Source organism: Frieseomelitta varia, unplaced genomic scaffold, assembly GCF_011392965.1.
Source record: "Frieseomelitta varia isolate USP_RPSP 00005682 unplaced genomic scaffold, Fvar_1.2 scaffold_67, whole genome shotgun sequence".
Taxonomy (NCBI): domain Eukaryota; kingdom Metazoa; phylum Arthropoda; class Insecta; order Hymenoptera; family Apidae; genus Frieseomelitta; species Frieseomelitta varia.
The window spans coordinates 331661-352534 of record NW_025110445.1 but is presented as its reverse complement, the minus strand read 5'-3'; the positions used below and the strand labels follow the sequence as shown (position 1 = coordinate 352534).

The 20874-nt window shown below is 41.8% G+C and overlaps 2 protein-coding genes across 3 annotated transcripts in view; one reads left to right on the top strand and one right to left on the bottom strand.

Moving 5' to 3' along the window:
* LOC122535103 (autophagy-related protein 16-1-like) overlaps positions 1-20874 on the bottom strand; it is a 230500-nt gene that overhangs the window by 72598 nt on the left and 137028 nt on the right. The gene's annotated exons all lie outside the window — the stretch shown is intronic.
* The window catches only part of LOC122535101, a 246490-nt gene continuing 236561 nt past the window's right edge, over positions 10946-20874 (top strand). The window contains exon 1 of the mRNA XM_043666325.1: positions 10946-11393. The gene's annotated coding sequence lies outside the window, so the exon portion shown is untranslated. The remainder of the gene's footprint in view (positions 11394-20874) is intronic.

Sequence of the window (20874 nt, the reverse complement as noted above, 5' to 3'; positions counted from 1 at the left end):
GACAGTCGTGATTAATTAATTACGTAATTAATTATTGTCATCGGTATGCTCATAAATAAATTTTCTTCCGTGGAACGAATGTGATATTGAAAGGAGAGTTCGTACGCTGCCACTTGTTAACGGAATAATTGGTATTACTGTATAATACTCCTTGATGAGTATTATTCGCTAGCCGAGCTGGTATTATATTTATTACCAGGAAAGACGAATTTATGAGATACATTCTGTCGGAGTTACGCGAATACACTAGCATATCGCCGTTTCGTATTACAATACACCGTTTGAATAAAAGCTTCCCCCCTTCCCCCGTACGATTTTGAATTTTTTAACAGGTTAAAGTGTTAGTCACACGAGTTTCTCGTTGGTTATTCGAACGGTACCGTATCGAAGCAATCTAAAACATCAGTAAGTAATATCGAGTAATACATTCTTTCGATTTGCTTATTCATACGAATATCTTACTTCCTTCATTAAAATTGAGCGGAAGATTTAAATTGCGGATTTCAACGTAAAACGCGTGCGAATAACACAAGAATACGCTCCTTTTGTTCATTTCCCGATTTTCATGTCATTTTATGGAGCGGCGAACGGTGTTTTAATACAAATGAAAATAGCGTATCACATAGGTATAATAGATGTAAGCCTCTTAAGTTCGATGTAGCTTTCAGTTCGATGAAATTCTGCAAAAATCATGTTCAAACAAACAACACATTTCCAAATCTTCAATTTCTTAACACGGTGGCCCATATTTTTAAAATTACATGCTCCGTTCTTCAAAATTATACGATTATTGTTTATATTTTTGCACATTTTTATTATTTGAATTTTTTTTATAAATACGTGAACCAGAATGGAATTACATTGAAGCTTCGAAAGGTTTCCGTACGACTCGCATTTTCCAATCGTGAGAAATAAACGGGAGGGAGGTTAGACGTGGCACGTGATTTGCTAATGAAACATTTGTTACACGCGTGTACCTCTAATTAATGTGGAAAACAGCATTTATGGGAAAAATGGAAGTTCATTTAGATTCGTTCCGGCATTTACGTTGCATTTCAACGTCATTCCAATCGCTCTTTCTTTGATTAACAGTGAAACGCTTGTTCAATCAACATGCAATTTATTCACCGCTTCGTTAATCGTTTAATATATTCTAAACGCGATGCATAATACTATCTAAACAATCTGTTCCTTTATCTCCACGCGTAAATTTCAATTGTGCATCAAAATGTAATCATACTTGAAGGATAGTATATATGGTATTATTTCTCATGTATGTACATCATTGATAACTATAATTAAAAGAAATATGGTAACGACGTATTTTAATTTTGCGATTTTTACTTTTGTTTGCAAAGAAAATTACTCAAGATTCCCAGACTGGTGGATACAAACGTACAAACAATCGTATCGAAATAATTTTTACGAGCAAACCTTTCGAGAAAAGTCTGTTGTTCGTTAAAATGTTTATGATGAAAAGAATGTTTAAGATGCAGTAATCGTTTTGATGATCTACAATTTCGAGGAGTGTGACATCTCTCTTTCAAGAGCGATAATCCCTGTGTACTCGAAAGATGCAAAAAAAAAAAAAAGGAGCAGGTAAAGTTATTCAATAATAACTAGGAACAGGTTAAGTACAAGCGAGCTGGGAATATTCGAACCTTTTTTTAATTTCTACGCGTATAATTTAGCCGATTTTTTTTTGCGAAACATCTCGGTTACTTGATTTAATGTTACGTCGCGGCATTTGCATAGCGCTTTTTCATGAAATTTTTATATTATCCAGGGTGAAACGCGCAATGACGTGCAAAGCGGTTCTATCCAGAGCGTTGTATGGTGTTCTCGCTGGAAATTATTAAACATAGGAGCAAAATGTTGTCTCGTATGTAAGATTTACCGAGGTCTTTTACATGAAAAGTAGGGTGCTGCCAGCCGGGAAAAGGATAAAATGGAAATCCCTTTTCCAGTTTCCTTTTTTTCCCCCGACGGCACGACAATCATAAATCAGTGCTTTAAAATATGGGGTAATGAATAGATTATCGATAATTAGCCTCCGATATAATGAAGCACAAAGGAAAAAAAAAAAATTGAACAAATTACGCGTTTCGTTATCATTGAATTTTCAGTTTGTAAGATGGACGAGATGTTGCGAGTAAAAGTGAATTAATCGCAATAGTGTTTTAAACAGATTTCACTTCGTGAAAGAAACATTAACCAGACCTGTTACTCAACTGTACAAATATTACAAATGAAATGTCGCCCTTATTCAATGCAAATTTATTCTCAACAGACTGAGAGAAAAAACTGTGGCACCTCACTCCGCACCTTTCTTCCTCTTCTTAATTGAAACATCCCACGTAATGTTTCGAAATTAAGAAAAGAAAAAAAAAAAGAAGAAGAAAAAGAAAACTGAAGTTTCATTGTCCTCTTATTTTTCTTCGTTCAATTTAAGAACACATTAATCCGCGACATGGTTTAACTTCAAAACATCCAGAAACGCGAGAGATTTCGAAGTAGAGAATTTTGCTTTTCATTCGCGAGCCCGAATTGGACAATCGGCCATTGGATAAACAGCAGAACAAACAGGAAGTGAATCCGGATCGGCAAGAAACGAATCACGATTATAAATGCAAGCGGCCGTCACCGATCGAGCCCCACTCGCTTTGTCCATGAAAATGTGATTACAGATTCGCGCTGCGATCAGATCAAAGTGCGTAACGAACTGTCAGCAAGTTGCAATCGATTGCTTATAGGATTCCAAGCAGCGACAGCCACCGTTGGCTTTTTGCCGCTAACACTCGAGCTGGGTAACAATGTGCAACATTTATCTCCGACAGGTCGCGTTGCAAATTGCTGAACGTCCCTTCTAGTTGGTTTCAGAATGAGTCGTCCGGTCGTTAAACTGTACGCACATTTGTTACCGTACGGGGGCCTTTAACAACGGCGTTCATACACATTTACGCGTTCTAACCAGCCCCGGGTTTATGCGATTATAGTCACCGCTATTCGTCGGGTTGCAGCGTCGATTCGCCAATCGCTCGCGCTATCAATCTACACTACACACATACATGTCCTATTAAACGTCATCGCGGGTCTCATCGTGAACAATGTGGAAATGTTGCACGCAGTTTCAACACATAATCTGTAGACTTTCTCTTTTTCTGAATCACGCCCGCTTCTCCAAAGGAGAAAGCTTCTGTGGGAAAGCTTCGGTGGGAAAGCTTCGTTTCGTCTTCGATTCGTTGGATTGCACTGATTGTTATTCTAGTATTAATTAGGCCCAAGGCATAGTAAACCTTGTGCCATTTAATGGTACTTTTACACGACTAGAAAAATTGTTACGAAAATGAAATATAGATTGATGTATTGTACAGTTCATTATTTTTAATAGGATGCAATTAGAACTAAAATAAGTGATTGTGTCATGCTGATAAATAACAATATTGTTCTACCATGAAATTAGATTTAAATAGCCGATACGTGAAATGGAAATATTGAAGGGTGTGTGAGAATGCAACGAGCTGCAGAAATAACTTTTCAATTGGCGATTTGTGAAAAAATGTCCCGAGAAAGTCATTTATTCCTAGATGAAATACAATGGATCCTAAAATACAAATCGTGGCGGATACATCGACGAATAGCGTTTTAAATTTTCGTTAAATCAATTTTTTTCTTTAAACGAGTATTAATCAATTGAATTGTTATGGAATTCAATTGATTAAACGCGAGATAAATTTTTCTCTAAACGTCATACCAGACTATACTATTTCTCGATGCTTTCGCACTGTCGCGTTCTGTATTTGCTGTCCTTTGAAAAATTTCTTACAGACGCCACGAGCATTCGATTCAGAGTAACAGAGACAAACGAGTTTTATTAGCCAAACAAATAGAATGGGATTTATAATCGTTTCCAATCCGAACGCATTTAACATTTATATACGCATTCTCCATTTCCCTAGTCGTCAAATAAAATCACTGATGCGGCGGCGCGCGTATCTGTCACATCACGATATTTATTTAGATTATCCACGCACACGCGTGTGCGCGCTTCGATACCGATTGCAGCTACTTGTCATACACGATCCCAGCGAATGAGCAATCTATACTCCACAGCCCCCCAGGAATTCCGACAAATATATTAACCCTGTCGAGAAAGGATTACCCAGTGATTTGATATGCAGTGATTGTTAAGTCCTTAAGAGCTTTGAATCGTGCTCGGAATACTAAACCTGTTTCATTACACTTGAATTTATTTAACGCTAGAAATACCGGAACTTCTGACGCTCAGAACGATGGAAAACGACTAACTCGTAACTTTTTTCCCAATAGCGACACCGACAACGAGGATCTCAAATGAATAGTAAATTCTAGCAATATATACGAATGAAAGCTCTCTTTTCTTATTGTATTTATTTCGTACATTTTACATTATATTTTATATTTCAAGTTATATCCGGTGTTAAATGAATCGAGATAAACGTTTCTTTTCTACTTCAAAATAAATCGAGGAATTAACGACATTGGACTTGGAGTGAGAATTAGCGCACCTTGGAAGTAACTTCTAACACTCCATAAGAAGAAGCAACTTGTCCCTCAGAAAATGTTCACAGCTTCGTGGAAAGTGCTGTAACATTTGTTTCCGTTTTATCAGAAGAATTATGATACTTTAGTTTCGTCTTTACTGCACTATTCGTAACGTGCGACAGTAAATTTACAAAGATACGCTGGCAATTTCTTTGTTTCCCTCTGTTGACTTTGTATTACAGCCCGCCTGCGAAGACGTTCCGGTGTAAATTTTAAAAATGTGCTACTCTGTTGCCCGCGACGGAAATTCCAACAACAAACAACGTGCCTACAAAATTCCCTCGCTAGTAGTTCTTTCGTCGACAGACTTATAGAGATAAACAAATTTTTGTGAAAGTAAAGGAGTAGAAATATTTTTGAATTTTCATCGAGTTAACTCACCAGAGTCTGTTTCATCCGCGAAAGTAAAGGAATCGAATATCTTCGAATTTTAATCGAGCTGACTGTCTACGATCTGTTTTTTTATTTGATTCGATTAACACAGCGAATGATTCTAACGAGACGACTGCAAATTATGAATAAGAAGACACAAACAAATGTGATTAATTGGATAGATGCTTTCGTGACTTTGTTTTTAGTAGAGTATCTTGAACATATATAATGTTGGTCCCTCGAAAACTAAAGACGTGAATCGTTGCCTGGTTAACAAACAACCATGAAATTCAAAGATCTTGAAAACCAAGAAAACGATCAGTTTGAGGCAGTTCGAACAAAAGAAAACAAAAGCAAAAGACAAGAAAAAGTCGACTCTCTCGTTACGATCTCCATAATGACTTCTCGTAAACAGTTTCCGTGAAGCAGTGTATGAATATTCTGATAAAATATGCTTGAGATGTTTCCTGAGCGAAACGTGGCAGCCATTACTCTTGAACGTGGGTGCAGGAAAAGTCGGTGCAATAAGGAAATATCCAATAACGCGCCAGCCCACATGCATTGCTATGATTTTGCAACAGTAAATTACGGATTTTACCTGTGGCCACCGACGAGCACTGGAAGGAACGATCGATCCTCAGAAACCGAAAATCAGATTTTACGATCGATAAAGCATTAATTGAGCGGGATAACGATTACAGAGATACGTATTCGCCGCATATATCTGATGAAGATGAAAGCGATCTTTCATGTTGTTGGATAGGATGTATTTAATTCTACGACGACCTATCTCGTATCGTATCTCACATCTTTTCAGCGTCTCTGATTACCCGATCCTGCTTACGCAGGATACAGCTAAATCAATCTTGGATAATTGCGTTGCGTAAGGATCCGTTCGGCCCGATTCTAAATTAGTAGACAAAGCTGAGCGCGCGCTGTTACACGAACTCGTTATCTCGAAAAATAAGAGAAAGAGAGAGAGAGAGAGAGAGAGAGAGAGAGAGAAAGAAAAAGAAATTTTAATAGAAGTATCAGCCGTTTAACACAATTTCCAATACCTGTCTACTCTAGCCTGAATAAAATTAGCATATTAACCACCGTCGTCTTAATTTACCGACGTTTAAACGCGTTCTGATTTATTGCGATCAATCTCGCAACTTTTTCCCTTCGTCGTTAATAAAATTACGGATCTCTTTGTGTCGTTGATTTTCCCCGGAGAATAGTGAAAAATTTCTAATTGCGGGTGTGTGAAGACACACGCGTTTCGAACAGAGAGAGCGTACGTTAGAATTTATTTGTCTATCGAGATACGAGGATCATCTTCAATTCTTCTAACCTAAACTTAAATGAAAAATTACATTTCAGAACAGAGATTCGTATTTGTGACGCGTCACTTCATGACTTGAATTACCCTAAAAATTTTTAAACTGATAAAATAATTCTGATATTAGATGCTACACACATCTCTTGGATTTTAAACAAACTGTAACTTTTATTTTGTTTTCAATCTTATACGTCATACAAATCCATAGAGATTAAATCAACTAAACCAACATATTTTTCTCTATTTCGATAAACAACACGCACCACTAATAATCCAAAATAAATTGTTCTTAAATTCCCTTGACCCTTGAGACTCAACCATGATGATCAAAACAGTCAAATCGTATCAACTTGTGGCAACACCCTTCTCCAAATAAATCTGCCAAACAGACACAATGTTTCTAACAATTTGTTACGCTGCAAGGATCTTCACAAGTCCGGCAGAACAAATTCACCCCACGCGCCAAGCATTCGGCCAACGTCAGTCTCCATAAAATTAATCGCGGATGCCCAGAAGCGGCCAGCTACCAATAGAAATAGGCCCGTTAGAATGTTGGCCACGACGCGATGCGTAACCAGCCACCGAACGGAACTAAACTCGCGCGCGGTTCGCTACAATTTCTAAACTATCGCGCTGTATTATACATGGTCTCGACGCGCGATCTCGTTGCTCCACTCGTCTGTCGATGATAGTTCCCAGATTATCAACTCTTTTGATAACAGCAGCAGCCAGCGTAATTTGCAAACGACCAAGAGAGCACCGATGACAATTTTTCGATGTCGGGTAGCGAGCGGACGAAAAGCTTCGGAAAATGTTGCTCGGACAAGGTTCACTTCACGTTTTCCTGAACGCTTGAAACGCGCGCGCGGCCGCGAGTGGTAGCCGCGCAAGATTTACGACATCCGTTTTGCTACATTCTAATGCGGCGCGACTATTACTGCAGAGTCGCCGGGGCTTAAAGAACGGGATCACGTACGCCGGCAATCATTTACGATATTATTTCACCCGACGATAATATCGGGACGCGACGCCGCCGCCGCTGCTGCTGCTGCTGCTGCTGCTGCTACCAGCAACCGGCGATTCATTCCGGCGTATTCCGCGTATGTTACACCATCCACGACTCATCCAGATCGCATCGGGACGTATAATTATAGAATTGGAGCGAGAAAGCCGAGTCGTACATCAGCGTGTTTATGGCTAGAAGCTTTTCCTCTTTCTCTCTTGAGCGTTTAGGAAATTCGCGCGTGAAAAATGGTCGCAAGCCGTTGTAGAATGTTTGATTGCGATGGAATCGTTGACAGACGATTCGTTTCGTTTTTGCTTGAGAAATTTCTGGATGAGAATTTTCAGTTGACTTTGCACAGTTTAGATTAGATAATTTTTCTGTCTTTGTTGAACATCGCTGGAACTACCGCTCCTATTTAACGCTATTATTTAACGAGCATTTGAAAAACGCGCTTTCATAAAAAAAAAAGTTATAAATGGAAAAAGAGTAGCATTTAACGTACGAAATTATTTATTTTCAATTATAAAATATGTAAAAACAGATTTTTTAATTAAGGCATTTTACGTTGAAACAATTTTTTTGTACAATCCGCTTACGGAGCACATTTTTTTGTACATCCAGTGCCGGTAATTCTAGTGATATAATATATTAACGTATAAACTATTGCAGAGCATAACGATTCTGGGTTGAATTTTTAATCAAGTCGTATGGAATTTATCAAGTATGAAATGAAATCAAGTAGCCCAGAATAATATAATTTGAAGATTACCTTTGCATCGTAATTTCCTCGCGAAACAGATTGAGACAGATCATGATATGTTTGAAACGACGATGACCATAACAAACGATTAACAATTGATTGTTCATTGCCACGAATTCGACGCGGTGACAAATTGAAAAATGACCAGGTCTCGGTGATCGTTTAGAGCGTTTAGAGCATGTTCATTTGCACATTCACACGCTCCCGATGCTTGTCGCATCCTTTCGGGTTCGAGCCTGCAAACAACCCGATGGACTATAACAATTACCGACATACAGAAAAACGAAATTAAAATGAACAGCTGGACGAGGAAGCGAGCGTGGCTAGGATCTTTTTTACGAAGACAGGATAATTACGGAAATACGATACGCGTGATACGTACATATTTATGGTATTCAGCGGGATTTTATGAATTTCCACCTCCTTATGGCCACGTATACAGCGTATACAGAAAACGTGCCATTGGTATTTAGCGGCATACAAATCTATCCATTAAAGCGTTCCCAACCACAGTTTTCCAAGTCCGACGATTTTTAACGCGTAATTTTCTATCCGGGATCCTCGTTCGAACGCGATACGTGACATTCCAAGCAACGTCTTACAGGTCGCCGATCGGGAATCAATGCAAATACTGTAATTCTAGACACGAAGTCAATGTCGAAGGAGTTGTAAGCTCGTTACGATCAACTTCCCGGCTCGTCCAACAGGACAGGGAAAACTGGAACGATTACACGAGAGCGTATTAGGTATTACGTTGTAACAAATCAATCATCAGAGATCATCGGCAGCCTCTGTGTGCCTCCGCTAGTTCTACAAAGCACACCGTGAAACAACGATAAACCGTCGAGGCACGTCGATTAAACTTTAGTGCGACTAATTGTAAATGATCGAACTACTCAGCTATATATAAGTTTCAGCTATAAATAAACTTGCGCCGCGGTTAAAGGAATTTCGCGTTCTTGGAATAATTCAGGGTGGCTCGCGCTGCTGACAGGCAGTATATAATTTTTTTTGTACTCCAGTAACAAGCATGCACCTCGTTATTTTCTGGTCAATGGTCCGCGGTTAAATAGTGTTACTCTCGAGCTGAGGACAGCAGGAAACGTGGAAACTCGAATAAGAAAATAATGACGATTTGGTAAAATACTCGAACGAGTGCGATTACATACGACATAATAACGGGATGGATGATGAAAATGAATTTTTCTGCGATCTTCAATGATGAAAACAAGACGTTGATCATTTCAGTGTAAGATCCTGCGGGTGTAATCGATGAAATTTATAAAAAAAAAAGACGTTGGCAATAGAATTACCCTTCGCTATCCAAACGTCAATATCTCGTTTTTGCTAATGAAATGTAAGTCGCAGTAGCTAGAAAAACGTCAGATGTTTTCTTGCGATTCGTGAAACTCATTGAGAAATAAAGCCGAGATCATCGCACGTAGCAGTTGCATCCAGAAATTGGAATGAGCGCGGCAAAAACTTAAAGAAAGACGTTGCGCTGCATATCAATTGCAAGGATGTGGTTCCATTGCATAATAACTGCACGACCGCACGTAGCAAAACTCACACGGCAATTGAATGGTCGGTTTGACCATATTCGCCATATCCGCTGAACATCCTCTCCATGAATTGCTATTTTAGCTAATGCAATGAAAAATACGTTAAACGAGGGAGGGGGGGAAGGAGAATGTTACAAGACACAAGGAAGTATGATGTAACAACTGCGCATGTAAATTTCAGTATCCGCAAACTATTGTAAAAATGTAGAATTATAATTTTATGACACGTTTCACAATGTAAAATTTGATGGAACCTTTTAATGAATGAAACACAAACTCTGCTCGAGTTTGTCGAGCGTACGCGCAAAGAAGAAAGAAAAAAAAAAGAAAAAACGAAAGTCACAGTGAAAAATATAATTTTCTTGGAAAGAACAGTGACGTTGGATACTAAAACTGTACACTGCGTTAACTGTAATTAAAGGAATAACGAGCACCGTTCGTCATACTCTTTGAGTACCGTATTATCGCGCTATTACTTATGCCAAAGTCTACCGAACCATTTACGTAAAGCGTTGGAGAAGCTAACGGGCAACGAAAACGCGTTGAAAGTAAATTTTAAATTCAAGTGCAACACCGAGCGGCAAGAAACGTGGAACGTTGTTTGGCGAGAACGTATAACAGAGGACAGAGAAACAGGTGTGTACAGAAATAAGAAAGGAAAGACAAATTGATGTTCAACAAGCAAGATATCGTTATTCGTATCTCTACTGTTTAAACATTTTCTTGATACTTGCACGTTAAGGTTACAATTCCTTTTCACATTATTGCCAGTGATTTCTTCGAACGCTCGAGCACGAGGCTGAATCGGAACGAAGGGAACTTAATTCTCATTACGCCAGATGTTGTCCACCGAGTATGTTAACTGACAATTACACCCTGGAAATTGAATCGTACAGAACGATCATCAACGTCTGAAGACGGACGAGCCAGTCAGTCAAACGACTTTTATCCTTTTGCCCGCGGAAAACCACGGGATGAAGTTCGGCTGCCGACCGGCCGAGGGACATAATTGAAGGAATGATTAGCGTTCATTATTTGCGAACGCCAAGGTGGCCAGACGGAAGAAGGACTGGCACGAGCGTGGCGTGCGCGGAACCACGAACATTTAGCGTCCAAAGACCTCAAAAGCGAAGGGGGAGGGGGGCAAGGCCAGGGGGCAAAGCCAAAAGGCTCGTTCCGCGAAACCGCGGAAGCGCAGTACCGGTGAACGTACTCGAAAATCACACGTCGGACTCGTCCGAATCGCGGGGGCCTTCCTCCCTTTCCGCATATCCCCCTCCATGGCACCGTTCCTTCGGGCCCCCTCCAACCGTCCAGGCAAACACACCACCATCTCCTCTTCTCCTTCTCCCTTTGCAGAACGTCCCGTCGCACTAATAATTCGTGAGTACGTTGCGGTGATGTTGAGCATTCCACCTGCCAACAGCAACCGGGCACATCCCCCCACCTGGTGGTACCGGCAGGAAAAGTGGCCGCACGCCTTGCAATCCCAGCATTTCTGTGTTGGTTGTGGCCGTGAACGGGGCTCAAGTCCAAGGGCACGCGAGGGAGAGAGAGAGAGAGAGAGAGAAAGAGAGGGAGAGAGATAGATAGATAGAGAGAGAGAGAGACAGAGATAGAGAGACATAGGTGGCAAGAAGAGGGAGACAGATAAGGAAAGAGTAAAAGAGAGAAAGCCATCGAGTGCTACGACAGTCTATCTTGCGTGAGAGATCCGCCACGTCTTGTCGTCGATCTACCCTGGTTCCATCAGCCAACCGTCCCAGTCAACGACACTCGACCAAGGTACGTAATTTCTCACGAATGACAGTACTCTCGCCGTTTAAATTCGCCGCTCACTCTGCTTTTAACCGCGCGTGCTCGCGTTAACATTATCCGCCGCGATCTAGAGTGGAATCGCGATATTGATGGAGTCAATCGCGCGCGAATTGACGAAGACACACACACGCCGATTTTCGACGAGAATCAGACGAGACGGATAGGCGATGTCCTTTTAATTTCGTTCGAGCGGAAAGGGAGATCCTGAATCGAATCTCCTTCGGTGCAGTGTGAATAAAAAAGAAAAGAGAGAGACAGAGACAGAGACAGAGAGAGAGAGAGAGAGAGAGAGAGAGAGAGAGAGAGAGAGAGAGAAGAGGAAAGATTTATCTCGCACACGACGTTCAAAGAAGCGTGGATTGAAAATTCACATGAGAGTTTGTCGTGACGGTTTGTCGTACGTTGAGGACCTCCTCATAAATCGCCCTGTCGCGATCGCTGGCGAGATCGCTTGGCTACCGAAATGCAAGCGATTCCTGTCAATTGGAGGGTATGTTGGGGTATCGGAGGGAAGCACCGGGCAGAAATTCTAAATCGGATCCTTTCAAGAGGAGGCTTGGCCTCCGTTTGTGCCCTCTTTTTTTCAATTAAACGCAAAAAACTCTACTACTACTGGTGTGCGCGCCGGGTCGGTACTGGAGATCCACGGGTCAACCTGGTCTCGCCCCGCTTCAAATTTTTCCATTTCGCGTTTTTCACGTCTGGTCGACTGCTGGACGAGGTATCTATCCCGCCCATGCCGCTCTCACGGATCGTATTCCCGACGAACCGCGGCTGTATTCTCAATAAAATCGATAAGTCCCATCCGCGACGGTTATACCTATCCACTCTACGGTATCGTGAATGGCGGCAAAACAATTTTCCACCTGGATGATTTCGCCCACTCGGAGAGAATTTTCGGTTCTTCCCTCGCGGCCGCGTCTCCGGTACGCCGGACGCGATGGAATAATTGATCGCTGCGAGCAACAGCAACGCGTGTGCACGACGCCGTGTGCACGACGTGCAAGATCACGTTATCCTCGTCATCGCGCGGACAGCTCTTTTCCCTTGTACTTTCCATCAAACGAGCTTATTAGCTCGTTACGACATCTCGTGCTGCGAGAGAAAATGCTGCAGCCGACCAGGCAATCGAATCGGTCGATTTGTCCGACTGCACTCGCGTAGCGAACCCGGCGACCAAGAAGGATTTTTGCAACAGTTTGTCGGAAGGTGCTGGCGATTCGTTTCGAATCTTTAAAGGACGCCTGCTCGCTTGTTTTTCTGGCACACACCTATAGATATACGAGTTTGACGGATGATCTTTCGCTACTCTATTTCTTTCGTTCAGACGATCGCTAAAATATAATTTTTTAAACGAGTCGACGCAAAATATACGCAACGGATCTTTCAGCGTCACTTTGACGGACGATCTTTGACGAACGCTGCAACTAATCGAATTAATCCGTAAATAGAGAGTCTAATTGGCACACGTAGTGTGCTCAGCCAAGGTTGCCACAGGGAATGGCACCGGAGCGCCTTTAGCAGGGTATGTAAACGTTTTCGAGGTGCACGCGGTTCGATATCCAGCAGTGGCGATCTTCCACACACACCGATATTCAATTCTCCGGTTGCGCGGAGGCATTTGCAAGAAAATCGGTTCCTGTAATTACCTTAATGAATGGTAACAAAGGCAGGAGCCTTATACCAAGCGATATTATGTTCTCTCTTGCGTAGTCGGTCTTTCTCCTTCTTGTTCCTTTTTGGTCTAGCTGCAAACCTCTCCGGCACTAAGACCGTTTCCTTCGCCATTACATTGTGGCGAACTGTTCGACTAACTTTGAAATAATTAGTCCGGATAATGAAGTTCAGCTGCACAATGGCCTTAGCTGCAGAGGGTAATGAGATTCACCCTCTCCCACCCCACCTCCCCCACCCACCCTTGCGCCTCGTGTACCCCTCGTTTTCGCGCGATATTGATTACTTAAAGCCCTTCAATGGTTTTACAAGAGGTTTAAGGGATAGGTGAATCAATCTTATCATCCTTGAGTAGAAGCTACATTATTTCACCTCCCTCTCCCTCTCTCTCTCTCTCTCTCTCTCTCTCTCTCTCTCTCTTCTTCTGCACGTGACACGCCAGCCGTTGAGTCAGTCGTTAATTAAATACGAAGGAGAAAAGAAAGCGAAATCCCGTTGAATGGGATGGCCGTAGTCGCGTCTTCATCCGCAGAGTCATCGTTTCAAGAGACGGCCAATGATAATTACCACGCCCGCAGATTTATCGTCGCTATCAATATTTCTTGTTCGCGATTACGCGAGCTCGCGTCGAAGCTGAAACTTCGGACGAGCTTCCAGTAGCCGATCATTTCTCGTCCAGTTCGTAGCCTGGTTTTCGTTCGTTTTTTCGGCGCGTCGCTTCTGTCAGACGAAGCGGAGAACAGCGAGTGTAATCTGGCTGTTGAACAAAGTGAAAGCGATGATGTTTCCCTTTCCCCGAGACGGACGTTTAATGAATGGGAAAATTCAATTTACGAAAAGAGGGTAAACAAGTGCGGCGAATTTCAACTGGCTTGTTCCGCCAGCGCGGACCGCGTGGCTAATTGAGCGAGGGCGGAAACCAAAGAGAGAACGCTCTTTCTCTCCCGACGTTGGTACGCCGTTCGTTCCAGAGATAACTGTTATCGATAACGCTCATCGCGGTGCTTATCGAATGATGCTCCTTCCCCGGTGGCAAGCGATCCTCGCGACTCGCCAACGAGATGATCGTAAAGCACCAGGAAGGAATTCCTCTCGTTTTAAACTCGAGGGGCAAGATCAATCTGCTCGCTCCTTGGAACCGAGCGTTTCTTGTCTCTCCGCTTAGCTGTGGATTCTTTTAACTTGTGCATTTGTTACTGTGTGCGAAAGTATAAAAAATACTCGACGTTCAGTGGGTGAAATTAAATCTCTTTCCAGAGAGCAAAGCAGAAAAGTTCTTTCCACAGAGGAAATGTGAATTTGCGTGGAAATCTGATTTATAGGTCTGATGTAATTTTCGTGTAACTTGTGTTTAACTGTGTCGAAGAACGGGAGAAACAATGCGAGTCAATGTAACAGCAGGCGTATCGATAGCGAAATGAAACGATCTTATCGTTATTATTTGTACACTTGATGCGATAATCGCATGCTCTGATTCGATGATCAACCGAACCGTGATACGAGGGAGTGCATTTTATTTGTTCTTTGAGATAAGTGCTGTTCGTTAAAAGCCGTTTTCAATGTCCGATATTTACGGATCTCGCGGACAGTTGACACTGAATCTCTGCTACTCGAAATATTCTTTCCGATAGATACGATGTGCTGCTAGTAATCTCGCTCCACTTGTCTGTTCAACCGACTGTGAACAGAGCAATGTCGATCGAAACTAATTGTCGCGGCTGAATTTCCTCCGCTATAAGATACAAGGGAAACTCAACGTTACCATCAACCAATGTCGAGAACGTCGTAAAATTCGATGAAATTCAGCTTTAACGAAGAGAAAGATCGTCCTCAGCCCGAGAACAGTTCTAATTCCAGTTCGCTGAAAGGATAACGGATCGGTGCATCGCTTCAAGATAACTGACTAACGAACTTTGTCATTAGAATGGAGGTATTAGCCCTGAGATTGTTAATAGTTTGACGTAAGTTTAGTTTCCGATCAAATTTCTATAACATATTCTACACTGCAATTTTGAAATTTAAAGCCTTTATATCCTCATCTTCAAATTTAATCAAAAATATCGCCGTCAAAATCCTCGAAATTTTTCACTCTCACGTCATCTCAAGCTATTTAAAGTTCGTTGGTCGTTGGATGCAAATTTCAACATTATTCACGACCTCCGAGTTTCTTCGTTCCCTGAATCATCTGAACTCTAAATTACGGCCAGCCTATCGCCAGAACTATTATGCGTCGTAGATAAATCTTCGTCGTGAAAATATCCGAATGATACACCGAGTCGATTCGAGAGTGCATCGATAAAATATTAACGAGTATTACCTCGATGTTATTTTCACGTGGAAAAAAAAAGATGCATCCAGACGGGAGGGGGGAGGGGGGAGGGGGAGGGGGGGAGTCTCGAACGCCACGTAACATTAACGCCGCGGCTAACAAGCCGTGTAAATTGCGAACAAGACTAGTTTCCTTCGACGAGAGGCCTCGCAGAGAGTTCGTAAAGACTGGTGAAATCAATCTTATCGTCCTTGACCGGATGTAAACCCGCTGGTGACCTCAGAAACGGCACAGGCCTCCCAACAAGAGTGACGCGATTGAAAATGATACAACTGGTTTTCTCCGTTAATTTATTTGGACGTTTGTCCGATAGAGTCCGAGATATTAAACGGGTATTAATTCTTTTTTTTTTTCACAATTTTTATTCGGCTCTCGCGCGTCGACAGCGGGAAACGAAGCGTGAATTAAAATGGCGGGTGATCGTATTTTCGACTGGATATTTATTGATAGAATTGAGAACTCCTCGAGAAAGATTATTTTTACTCTAACAGCCACTGCGGTAATGTTAACATTACAGTCCATAATTTTTAAAATCGAGTATTTATGTAGTTTCACTCGTCGGTTAGGTTTCGGCTGGATGTCAGAAAAATTCGAGCAACCTGTCTTTCTGAAACACGCTTGCACGTTGCCTCGTGGGAAATTCTTTTCAAATCATCGCACTTTTGACATTTCGAAATTCTCCTGGAACGGGAATACGTAGAATTAGTTTCGCGCGTGCGACGGTAATTGACTTTCCAAATATCACACGAAGCAGATACACGGACTTATAGTGATCTCTGTCTTTCGTCTGGCAAATTACAGTTGCTTTGAAATGAAAATGCGGTGTCACGGAAGCATAAACTAGAACGTTCCTCGCCCCTCTCCCGATGACGAGTAACGAAACGATAGATAGATACCTTACTCGCAGTTCGGCCGTCCTTGAGCTAGTAATCCGTCAGCGAAGTTTTGCTCGCGAGGGAACATCAAGAAACTTAGCAGTGACATAATCTGCAATCATGTTGCTGAGATCCTCTTTCGGCACTGTTGAGTAATTGAACTAGTTTCCGGAGATAAGGCATTTGCCTGCGAGCTTAGACGAGTTTCACCGGCTATAGGATAATGAAACGATAAAGATAATTTGAAAGAAAGTTGGGGAAGTTTGCCATCTAGAGGCTGGCGGAGCGCAGAGGACAGCGTACAAATCATTCTGTTCAAACTATTTACAACCGAAAGATACCGAGCGAGTGCAGAAAATTTATGCCGCAGGTTTCGCTTTTTCTCTTATTGCCAATGCTCCGAGGAGAAGATAAATTTTACGATGCAGCGCATGAGACGGTTACAGTTTACTTTTATAGTTACAATTACTTTCAAAAATGAAGGAAGATTCGTCGAATTAAATTCACATTTGATCATCCACGCAGGCACGTAGGTTTCATCTCTGAAAATTGATCTTCCTGTGTAATGAATCTCCTTGGAATGGTAATTCGAATTGAACGTTGCCGTTAATTTTCATACCATTTGATTTTGATTTATGACCAATGAAATACTTTTCTCTCGTTCATCGATCTCGAACGCACGTTAAAATCGTTCAGCTACATGCCGCGGTCACTTCCCGGTGAAGGTAATTACATGATTTTTGCAACATTCGTGATCAGAGTTAGAATCCACAGGTAGGGAATTAACGTGTCAATTAAAGCTCGGACGATATACGCTTGTCAACCAGGGTACGATGCTTTGACTTTCATGAGATATACGATGTATCAGTAAATTACACAGTTGTGCGTAACCGAAGACACGCGATCACTTTCGACTCGTTTTCGCGTCTGATCGATGAAAAGTTGCCGGTTAATTAGACGCACGGCAACGTAAAATGCCATTTTCGTCAGTCGGTCGACGAACTGGTGTTGGCTTCTAATTCAGTATTTATCGCTCTTTGATCAGTTTGTCTGTTAATTTACGTTGGACTCGAGTTAACATCGAATTCATTACTGAAACACCGACGACACGTCGATATGTTAATTAACGTAATTCGGAGTACTGGTCTCGCGAAATTTAAACACAGAAAAATTCAGAGATCGATGAAAAATGCGTTGAGTGTAGGAGAAGATTCTGTCTCTTTTTACTTTCTTTTTGTGTCTTCATTTTTAAAAATTTGAGTATATCGAGGAGAGACTTCGCGCTATCTTTTTAAATCGTTTCGCAATCGGACAAAACGCAGACGATAAACGCAAAATCTTTTCAACCGCAGTTACATTTCAAGTTACTGAAATTAAACATTACCGTTACGGAGTTAAACAACAATGCGACAACGCGTAAATTCGAAATGGGTCGCGGGAACTGTCCCCCGACGAGAAAGGGAACGCTATCCTCTTTCACAAAATATTTACATACGTTCAATCACTCGTTTCCATAAAGTGCAGAAAATATTTCCTTCGCCGGAGGAGGAGAAGGAGAAAACAGGCAGGCTCTGTTGAATTAAATAACAATAGGGAATCACGTTTTCTGAAACGTACCTATATCTTATTTTATTCTCTGCCGGATTATTTCGCTCGGAACTCGAACCACGTGTTGAATGTTCTCCGAGAGAGGAGACGCCGGAATGGTCGGGAAAGGAGATGCTGAGGAAGAATTCTTTCGTTTTTTCATAAAGTCCTGCTGTGTGTAGGACATCGGTGGTCTTGCACGAAATTTACACACAAAGGAACGCGTTTGTATTCGATAGAAGACATTAGCGTGCGGGAACACGAGCGCGCGCGAATGCGTGCATTTGATTCCGCGAATCCCAATGTACGATTAAGGCGCCCCGTATCTTCCGAGCGTTCGTTTTTAATGAGGTAACGAATGCTGCCAATTAATTGTCTTAACGCCGCGAGTCTAATCACTGTACACATTCGCATTCCTGCGAGCGATCGAACTTGGAGATTGTTCGATAATTCCCCCGGTATTAATCGGAATTAATACTGGGTACCTCCTCGCGTTTCATAATCAAAGGAGGAAAAAAAAAAAAAAAGAGAAAAGAACAGGTGTTTAAGGAACATTAGCTCGATGTGTACTCTACAATTCTCTTTATATTATTCCGTTGTAACTGAATCGTTTTCCAAATAGGTTAATATATCATGAGGCATACACCGGCCGTTCTACGCAACTGGAATAAATTCTAGAAATACGCGCATTTAGAAACGGATGGAAGCGTGAATTAATCGAACATTAATTTCAAAATAAATTGCTTTTAAACGCACCAGCGTGCAGTTTGCTTTCTCTAATGAGAGAGACATTGCAAAGGAAGGTACAAAACAAGAACTAGACAAGGAGGATTATATTTAACTAGATCAATGTAATTTACTTGCGCTTTGCGACAAAATGTATGCAAACATAGGAAATACGGGTTAATGACACTTGGATGTACCACTCGAGCACGATGGCTTGAATTTATACGGAAAGAATGAGTTTTTCAAATGGGCTCTGATGAACGCGTCGTTTGTTTGTGAAACTCGGTCTTCCGCGACGCGCAGCTTCCAAGAAAAGATGCCCGATAAAATGTAAAGATACTCCTTTACCCTTGGAATCGAGCGTCACGAGCCAGCTGAGAGGATTATAACCGCCTCGCTGCTATAACGGTACAGCCATATGCGTACATACATACATACGTACTACAAGGATTCAGCTCCGAGCAAAATCGGAATAATATTACTTCGCCGCTTCCCGCGAATTTCACGCGCCTCCTTCACCTCGCCGGGATCCTGCGCGCGCTGCGGAAGGAAGTGACCGTGCTCATTCGGCCGTGAACGATTAAAAAAACTGTGGAGCTAAGAAACTTCTTATTAAGACGCGGGCGAATTACGATTGGCAATCGAATCGTTTCTTTTATCGAGCAGTTGACAAAGGAGGGAAGAGCTGAATGGGAATCGTTGTCTTCGACTTGTTTCAAAAAATTATTAAATAATTTAAAAATTATTCAATCGTTATCTTTGACTTGTTGACATACGATGATATCTTTTACTGTGCAGCAAGTTTTGTTTCGCTCTATTCGTCAAAATATTTCAAGCCGATCGGAAATAACTTAGATTAAGTAACAAGGTCGAACGAATTATCTTCGAACGTGTCTTTTCGATCGTAGCTAGCACCTTCGAGTATAGATAGCATTCAAGTTTGTTCCGCATAGCGTGACGAAGTAATGATTTTAAATTATAAAAAGAAAAGAGTAAAGATTAAATTCTTTTTTCGAGATAATCGATTACGAATGAACAGGGACAAGTGTGTACTTTGCTCTGATATCGATAAACCGACAGGCAAAAAATCAACAAGATGATACGACAAGTTACGTCGAGGCGAAGAAAAATTTTATTTCTCGTTTTATTTAATATTTTACGAGCGACCACACTTTACGATAAATAGAACAAGCGAGCTTCCACGTGATCAACGCGACGATCACTGTACACTTTTTGGACACTTCGGTTGACATGTACGTTTACGATGTATGTACGTGACAACGGCAATATAAGTCGAATCTCAGACACATGCAAATTAAAAATGACGGAATTCGAAACGATGCTCTTCAAAGATCTTACACTTTTTTGTCTGAAAATAAACGCACCAAAATGAATACAAATTATCCAACTAAATTACATCGACACTTGATATTTCCACGCTGCCCATTATAGTTACACTCCAATTCAATCGAACGTGACTGTAATTTCATTAAAACACACCGAATGGTCGTCGTCCGTTTCTTTCTTATTTCTCTTTTCTTTCTTTCTTTTTTTTTGTTTTCTTCGCTCAATGGTAACTTTTATTGCCAGTTCGAATGCACGCCCGATCTAATTAACTCTCTGTGAAAATGAAACGCAGGAAGACCGTCGATGGTTGCTTGCGCGCCAGCGATTTCCTACACTCTCTTTCTCTGGTCTGCTCTCGTTGATAACTGAAACAGGTACTTCTCCATTCTGACATCCGAGACAGATGATGGGAACGCGTTTGAACGCGACCTTGCGGCAAGGAGAAGCCAACGATCCCGCAAACAGGCACTGGCTGTCGCTTCAATTTTCACGGAGTTTCGCGACTCCGCTAAAGCCGCTTTTTACCACGGCGGTTTCTCATCAACTATGTTCTTTGATGCAACATCATTAAACTTCGTAATTTCGCTTCTCCATATCACCGCAAATAATTTGTCTCTTTTGCACGCGGGGTCTTTCGCGCGTCTACTCGCCCTCGACAATTAACATTAACCATCCCGCGTAAAATTTCACTTAGTGTGCTCGTCGGTGTTAGAACGCCTGTAATTTTAATGGCAACGGGGTTCGGAACACGTAAGTTCGAGCAACGACGACGACGACGACGAGAAGTATAACATGGACATTGTTTTCTTAGCTGATTGGAGGAAACTGGTTTCTCACTTTTACTCGGTGTGCAGTTGCTCTCCGGGCTAGTTTGTAGGAATTAGTTCGTCACTTCGTTTGATCGTCTGTA